Genomic DNA, 9264 nt, shown 5'->3' on the forward strand with positions numbered 1-9264 from the left:
AAAAGACAAGAATACAAAATTGCCCATAGCACAATAACATAATGGTTTGATGTGTTGATACCTAGCCATGCCAAATTGTATTACCATAAATAGACTAAACTGTAAAGGTTGAAAATCTACAAGGTCAAATTAAAAGAACACCATAACACGAAATTATGTTGACAAACATCATCATTACCTAAAATCTATACTTCAAGACCTTCATGTATTATTTTAGAAGTTGATACGGAATATTTATCAACAAGGTCTTGGTATTTTCCAATGATTCTCTTACCGTTTTTACTGCTTAGATGGGAAAAGTTATCAATTCTAAATTTAAATTGTCTTGTTTATCATCGATTCTAGATCGCAAGGGAATTTATTTGAATGATATTAAAATGATTTGAAATGGATAAAAATAATTTGAAACAGCTTTAATTCTTGTTAATCTAATTTAAATATATACTGATGAACGAAAAAAAAAACTGTTACAAGAGTTACCATCTGTTCACCCAGTAAACATTGATTAACTTTCCTCTAAACGAAGAAATTGCAGTACTCTTTAATGCTAATAGCAAACGTGTAGCAAATGTTTTTTTTAGAATGCTCCAACATGAGACGTGAATATTTATAGCTGTTTAATCTGTCTAATGTAAATATCGAAGTAAAGACAATACGCATGTCTAAATTTTTAAATGTTATAATTTTGACCTCATTTTCTTATATCTGTTATGTTTAAAGTTAAAACATGATAGTGCATCATTAGCCTATTTGGCTGACTGAATCATTATGTTTTACTCAATACACATTATATTGTATATATTCAGGTTGCACTCTAATAAACTATTCATTCATTCATTCATTCATATATAACTTTTTTGAAATAGGGTAAACACGTACCTCTTTGCACGACCAACCCAAATTCTAGTTACAAATAAACTCATTACATATAACAGGATTAAAACTTAGTATTTGCGCCAGACGCACGTTTCGTCTTCAATAGATTCATCATTAACGCTCAAATAAAAATAGGTTGCAAAGGCCTAAAAAATACGAAGTTGGAGAGCATTGAGAATCAAAAATTCCTAACAAATTTGCCAAATACAGCTAAGAAATTCACTCCTGAAGTGTTTGGAACTGAGATCAACGGTTATGTAAATTTCGCCTAAAAATAAGGAGGAGAAAGCCGTGTATGTTGTTTCATTAATTTCTACTTCTGGAGGATACATTTATGGTACCAAACTAGACATTTTATGTTGTTTATGGAAAGAACATTATGAAGATATATATCAAAATGTGAAATTATATGACATGGCTTCTTTGATCTTTTTGAATTTGACAAGTGTCTGAAAGAACTCTCACTCTTGTTACAATAAGAAGATGTCGACAAAGAGAGGCGCACAGTTTTTTTTTTAAATAGTGTTCCCCAAAATTAAATAATTATGTTGTCAATACAAAAATCTCTATAATACTGAATCACTTGTTCCTCTGTGTAAAATTTTCCTTTACTATTTACAAATTATGCCATATGTTATCCCAAAGCAATACATTTTTAGCGTATGCAACCATTTTTATATTGAAAATCATTGTGGGTGAATTCTTTAAGGCGATTTTTAATTCCACATTGGGATAACTCACCGTGTAGAACGCCACATGCGGGGTGTCGGCTATGCTTGACACGGGGTGGCGGTTTTGAAGCGAAGAAAAACGATCAAGATAAGTTCAAGTATCAAAATTTCTTTTTTGAGAATAGTTAGTACCATTTAATGTATTGCACGGAAAGACCCAAACATACTCTATTTCCTGCAAGCAGAAGAAGACGTTTTCAGTGCTCTGTTTTATCAAACACCTCTCGCTAGTTTTCTGTGTTGCAGATTTTGAGGCTTCATATGCAAATTTCTGGATAAAAAACTACTTTTGACGAAATTCCCCCGTATGATTTATATAGAATTGAATTTCTATCATGGAATTTAATCAAATACCAGCTTCTTAGTTAAAATGTATTTGTTTTAAAACTAATTTTTCATCAAAATATAAAGTGTCGCTCGGGATGTCAGATATTGCGTCTCAAGGGGTAGAGGCTTCATTAAAAAAATGAATAGATTTGCTTAGAAAAGGGCATTTATCTGATACTTTATTATTCAAACACATCTACTCTGTTATGATAACAAATAACAAACTTAGGGTATTTCATTTTGCCTGTTTTTAAGTCTTATAAATAATGTGCTTTTGATTTCATAAATAGTGAAAAAAGACTCAAAGTATTTTGTTTTATGCGGAAACAAGATTTGTCATCCTTTTAGTTACTATCATAGACAGAAAAAAAGTCATGGCTGTGGCTAAATGCACACAAACATGGAGAAAAAACATTGAGCAGACCTGCATATAAGATTTGCCCGAAGCCACTAGCAGTCAATCTCATTCCAAGTTCATCACCAGGTTCCTCTAAAAAACACTCTTGCCACGTCGCAAAAAGCACTCACTCAAATTCGATTACGTTCTCCATAAAATTTTCAAAAATGCTGACCGGCTCTTTATTATTAAATGACAATACAGCTTCAAGAAGAACTGAAGACGATGACACAGCTTTTCTAAACAATTTCAAAACATCAATTCAAAATCTAGAAAAACTTAATCTGGCTGCTGATTTTCTATTTTCATCCAAATGGTAGAAGAAAACAAATTTCCAGTAGACAATATTTCTCTTCTTCTTTTCCGGTCAAATTTATGTAAAAAAGAATGACATCGGAAATGTGGTATCGGGAACAGATAGATTGTGCTGGCATAAACCGGTTTCTAGGATCATTTAAAGTGAAATGCAGCTGCATATTCTTAAACTTGAATTAACTGTCATTAATATTCATACATGCTTTTGATTGAGTTAAGTCATTTCAATTGATATTTTATAGTGTGTCTTTCTATGTTGTGACGTTGCACTATTGTTTCAGATAAGAGTGAAGGTTGGTACCTATTAACACGTTTAAACCCGCTACATTTTTCACCTGTCCTAAGTCAGGAATTCGATATTCAGTAGCTGTCATTTGTTGATATGGTTCATAAGTGTTGTCGTTTCTCGTTTTTTATATAGATTAGATCTTTTGTTTCCCGTATGAATGGTTTTAACACTAGTCATTTTTGGGGCCCTTTATAGCTTGCTGTTTGGTGTGAGCCAATGCCCCGTGTTAAAGACCGTACTTTGACCTATAATGGTTTGCTTTTACAAATTGTGATTTGAATGGAGAGTTGTCTCATTAGCACTCATACCACATCTTCTTATATCTATAAATTATGGTATTGAGCTAAAAGAGATATGTGCAAATCATTCACGATCTCGAATTTACATTTTCATTTACGACATTGAAAAAAGTCACGGAAAGATGAAAATTGATATGTTCATAGCATTAATTTGAATATTATAAGTCGGGTACACCCTTTTGCATGCATACGTGTTTTTTTTTTTCAACAGTTTTGTACTTTGAACGCAAAAAACAAAAACAAGCAACACCTCTCTCCATATTCCATTATTTGTCTATTTTGAGGCTTTTTCATTATTTATAACTTTAAAATGCACATTACTTCTAAGACTAAAATATGGACAAAATGAAATATCCTAAGTTTGTAATTTTTCATCATAATAGAGTAGGTGTGTTCGAATTACAAAGTATCAGATAAAGGCCGAATTATATGCAAATCTATTCTTTCCTAAATGAAGCCTCTACCCCTTGAAACGCAAAATCTGACACCCCGAGCGACACTTTATACTTTGATGAAAAATTAGTTTTAAAACAAATACATTTTAACTAAGAAGCTGGTATTTGATAAAATTCCATGATATGAATTCAATTCTATATAAATCATACGGGGGAATTTCGTCAAAAGTATTTTTTATCCAGAAATTTGCATATGAAGCCTCAAAATCTGCAACACGGAAAACTAGGGAGAGGTGTTTGATAAAACAGAGCACTGAACACGTCTACTTTTGCTTGCAAGAAATAGATTATGTTACGGTTCCTTCCGTGCAATACATTAAATGGTACTAATAATTCTCAAAAAAGAAATTATGATACTTGAACTTATCGTGATCGATTTTCTTCGCCTTAAAACCGCCACCCCGTGTCAATAATAGCCGACACCCCGCATGTGGCGTTCTACACGGTGATAATGGTACTCAGAGTCAAAAGTTTCGACATAATTGATTTTGTAGATATATCGAAATTGAAAATTATACAGAAGTTCTTTTTTTTTTTTGAGTATCCGCAAATGGTCATAACAACTACGTATACGCGTGTAAACTGTTTTACAGCATTTCTGAAGACCATCTTCACTGCGAATAGAATTTCTGTCAATCTAATTGAAAATCTGGTTGACTGAAGTTATTTTTCAATAAGTTAAAAGAATATGAATAACGTCCAATAACTATATAACATATAAATCAAAGCAAAATCGTTTTGTCAAAGGAGAAATGAAAAAAAAAATGAGAAAAAATGTTTTTTTTTTCCTTTTGCGTTATCTTTCATATTGTGTCTGCTGTAGAAAAATAGTGCAAAATAATAAGTTTTTTTTAATTATCAAAGGACGGTATATAAGCAATTCTTTTCTGAATTACCATCCCTGACTTTTTAATAAAAACATTATATCACTGACAAAAACACTGTTAAAAGATATACTTTCTGTCTATCATTGAAAGCCGCGTTGGAATTTGAAGCGATTGTCATATAAGTGAAAGGATTATCTGGCTATACAACCAGGTATAATCAACCATTGTATACATAAAAAAAGGCCTTAACGAATTTAGGAATGTGACAGTTGTTATCTGTTCGTTTGATGTTTGAGCCTTTGATTTTGACATTTGATTAGGGACTTTCCGTGTTGGATTTTTCCACGATGTTGGTCTTTTTGTTATTTTATTTTTTAAATTGACAGTACACGTTCAAGCACAATGTCTTGAAACGTGTTTGATATGTTGACCCCTGTTGAGACCCACATACTATATTGTCAATATAAAAGGACAATTGAAATTGCATCATTCAAAAAATATACGTGTCACTGTCATACTTGTGGCTATTGAGAGCATCATTATATGTCCAAAGCTTTCAAAATATGTTGATTTACAATTGCTTATTAATGTAAATCAAGAAAAGCGTTTCGAATGAATACCTTTTACTATTTTCATTTCGTGCCTATATAGCGATAGTTTTTACAAGAAGTGATAACATTCTCATGCGTATTAATGTTTGTCGTTAAAAGTCTAAATTTGATCAACGAAAGATTTGTTGTAATGTTTGAAAGCTTTCAAATATATTAGGTTCTTTCTATCGAAGTTAATTTGATTGAACAATCAGTCTCATTTTCCTGGCATGCTTTGGTCAACGCTTACTATAATTTAGCGAGTAAAGCTTCACGTCTATAAAACTGATTATAAACGACAGATAAAGGCAACAGTAGTATACCGCTGTTCGAAAGTCATCAATCGATTGAGACAAAAACAGATCCGGGTTACAATCTAAAACCGAGGGAAACACATCAACTATAAGAGGAAAACAACGAAACAACACAAACACTAAAGTGATCAAAAAAACAAACGACAATGCAACACACACAGAAACGAACTTTAAGATAACAACTGCCATTGTCAACTTCTGACTGTTTTAAAACAGAACAATAATTGTTTTACGTCATATACTTCATAATACATGTAGCAATGCCATCATCCAAGATTTATATTTTACCTTTATTCTTCTCAAATCATGTCTTCCTACATATGTCATGATAAATCTATGAAAAAATATTTTATTTGATAAGTTTAATAACGATTATATGTGCATGGCAGGGCGGTTGATTTGATTTGTTCTTATGTGTTTCATATGTTGTTTTCTGTAAATTGACAGCTATATATAGGGGCAGATTTACAAATAACTAGAATCATGAAGAAGCGAACACATTTCATCTTTGCATTTTTAACATTTTAGAGTTTTTTGTAGGTATTTTCATGTGTGTTCATTTGTTGTGACATATTGTGTGAATTTGCAAATGGATTATTATGTGGCACGATTAATAACTGTTTTAATCCATAGATAGCATGTATAAGTACCTACTAAATAACGGCAACAGTAGTATACCGGTGTTCAAAAGTCATAAATCGATTGGTAGAAAAAAATCCGGATCACTGAAGTGCAACAAAAACAAAAGCTAACAACATAAAAACGAACTTTTTGATAACAACTGCCATATTCCTGACTTGGTACATGACATTATAAGAAAAAAATGGTGGGTCGACCCTTGTTCAATGGCTAGCCAAACCTCCCGCTCTATGACAATGTTAAAAGATATCGCTACAGAAACAACACTACATAACAGAAATACATAACAAATTCACGCAAGAGCATTCATCACAGAGAAACGTACAAACAAATAATTTAATAGTCGATACAACATGCAAACCGCAGATAAACAATGAATATATTCCACCAAAAACAGACACCACAGGATACAACTAATTCGGTTGATTATCTGGATGATATATTGATCGTTCTTGATGGTTTTGTAGTTTATGGTGTTATATAGTGAGATAATAGAAATGAATATTGAAAATAAATATCTTGTGTTCGTTAATACATCTTATTGTTGATAAAGTGATACCATTCATTCTCCAAAAAAAAATATTGCATGTGGATTCAGAGTAGATACAATCCTTTGCAATTATATTACATTACTGCTACAGGGACTAATTTGATATATACAAATAAAAAAAAAACGCACTGCAATCAGAAACATAGACAAATATGCAAAAATGATATTCAGAAAAAAAAATGCATTTGGAAAGTCATAGAAAAACGTAGAGTGCACAAGACATGCATTCTTTGACTTTGCGAAATGAAAATACATTCGAACGACACAAAAATTAACACAAAATAATTTAATGAACAGTCAGTTCTCCAAATACGACGAAAACCAAATGATCTTACAAATTCCAAGTTGGTGATCTTACGTTTATAACGTGACATCTACTGTATGGTGTAGAATGGTGTAGTATATAAAGGCATATAATTATATATATATATGAATCGTATCGTCATTAACTTCTTACAGTTATTTTCAATAAACACTACATTTAAGTTAAACACAAAGTATCACACCATAGATTCTTTAACTTCACTTTGTTCGGTCTAATTCTTACAGTTCACGTTATACTGCTGATTCTACTGCAAATAAAGTACCAAATTATATCAATGAATATTTTAAATTCAATAATAACAGCAATCAATCAAGATATACCTATAATAAACCAGTAGCATATACGGAACCGAACATCACAAGCGTTTTTTATACCAATTGAAAATGCTCGTCGGCATTCAGTAGTTGCATTTGGGCGGTTGAGTAACAATCGTCACCAAACGAGTTTCGCATGATAACTCCTTGAAATAGCGTATATGCATACACTAATCGTTTTGCTGTTATAAACTGGCATTTTCGAGAAGAAGCAGTATATGCAGAAGAAACGACGATTACAAACAGTTAAAAGTTATGATAATCCCTTTATAAAGGAAGTAAGTGTTTAAATCCGGTTAAGCGATAACGAATTATCTGTTTTATATGAAAATAATTCCAATAAACCACAAAATATCTCATTGCATTTTTAAGCATTAGTAAAGAATGTTGCTTTAATATTGTATTGGTTTGTTGATGAAAGAAACAGGGAAATTATGAACGTCGACATGTGAAGACACACAAGTGTTAAATTTTAAAAAAAAAACCTTCAGTTCTTTTATGTACAGTATAATGCATGGTTAATATTGTTTAGCTTGTTCGTTTTCTCTTACTGTGTTTTGAAATCTGCATAAGACCTGACTAATTGCACATTTTCGGAATATTGGTATTCTCTATACTATACTATATTGGAATTGATAATATATGTCTTTTTATAGATACGTTATAACATAGTATTTTTTCAATTAGATAGTGCTTTCCTATACTAAGGAATTATGTTACTCGGGTCTTTTGATTGTTCTGATGTTATATGCCATTGAATATTCTCGTTTATTTTAAACACTTCTTGTTCCAAATGTATATGATAAATTCCATCAAAACCTTTTCAAATTTAAAGACAAATTAGCCACATAATACACATGTTAGATAGATTATCTTAGCTGTATTTGGCAAAACTTTTAGGATTTTGGTCCTTAATGCTCTTCAACTTCGTACTTTATTTGACCTTTTTAACTTTTTTCAATTCAAGCGTCACTGATGAGTCTTTTGTAGACGAAACGTGCGTCTGGTGTAAATACAAAATGTAATCCTGGTATCTATGATGAGTTTTTTTTACAGTGGTGTTACAATGTCTCAACAATAAAAACTATTCCGTTATTGAAATGTAGGAGCACATGTTGTTTTAATTGGACGATAGATAACGTTATCGAATAATTTCGCACACTGAGTACTGTAGCTCTTGCAGATTTTTTGTTTGTTTAAAATAAAGGCTTCAATCAAATACAAGTACCGGCCGCGTTCACTCTGTTTTTTTTTTTTGTTAGATGTATTTCTATTTGTATCCATCTGATGAGTTAATCCTTTTTTCAACTGAAGTTTATGTCCGTTTGTAATCCACTTATGACTTTAAATATCGCGTTGGTATACTCAACTAACTTTTCGTATCCATCCTTTCTTAGTAACGTATTTCATTTATTGACGCATAATTTTAGAAGTTAAAACTCATAAATTCAATCCACGATTTATCCGTAATGATGGCTACATTTGTGATATTTCAATTGTTAGTTTCAAGCACTAAGCTTTTAATTTTTCACTTATCATTATGGAATTTGTATATGAAATGATTGACGATTGCCTTTTATATTTGTTGCTATAAAGGTGAACGATACCAAGGGGATAGTATAACCTCCAATAACCTGAAGTTATATTATGTGCTACGGAAGGGTAAACAGATCCGACTGTATATGTGACACCCGTCGTGGTGCATTCGAGGAAACGAGAACGAAATCTGGTAACGAAAAAAAAAAACATAAATGATATCCTCTTAGAAACGGGTATTATAAAATGGTCAACAGACTCGAGAAGTCGTCCGAATCATTTTTCTAAGCATCAACTTCAGCATTTGCAATGTTTGGTAAAACAGTGCCCTTGCATGCAGGAAACTTTTTTCGAGAAAGTTATAATATGAAATGAAATCTTAGATATATCGTATCAATTTGGAGATATATACGTCAATACAGGCACTGCTGTAATATTGGTTTATAAAAATAAGACAATAACAATTGGAGAGCTGAAATC

This window comes from Mytilus californianus, unplaced genomic scaffold (assembly GCF_021869535.1).
Source record: "Mytilus californianus isolate M0D057914Y unplaced genomic scaffold, xbMytCali1.0.p SCAF_10, whole genome shotgun sequence".
Lineage (NCBI taxonomy): Eukaryota > Metazoa > Mollusca > Bivalvia > Mytilida > Mytilidae > Mytilus > Mytilus californianus.